Consider the following 381-nt stretch of genomic DNA (forward strand, 5'->3'; position numbering starts at 1 on the left):
AACCGATGTCCTCCTTAAACAGGTGCAGTTTCTTGTATAAGTGAGGATGTGCTGCTATTTAAACTACATATAAAGAAAAGGGAAGACATTATAGCATACAATACATGCATCATACAACCACATAAACACTTAAATGTTCATTTAATAGAGCAGCAAATAACCTTTAATCATGTCATAGTGTCTTGTTCTTCTTTTGACTGCTCCCTTTAAGGTTTCACAGAGATGGATTATCTTGTCATAGCCTGCTGTATGCTTGCAGAGTGAGGACTCACATACGAGGATAAACTTTAACAGCAGATTTATTGCTGAAACCCCAGAACTCACAATACAAAACTTGGAGACCACAAAACACTAGGGACCAACATCACTTAAGGAGAGCAC

The sequence above is a fragment of the Pundamilia nyererei genome, unplaced genomic scaffold (assembly GCF_000239375.1).
Source record: "Pundamilia nyererei isolate P.nyererei 1_Seehausen unplaced genomic scaffold, PunNye1.0 scaffold00537, whole genome shotgun sequence".
NCBI lineage: Eukaryota > Metazoa > Chordata > Actinopteri > Cichliformes > Cichlidae > Pundamilia > Pundamilia nyererei.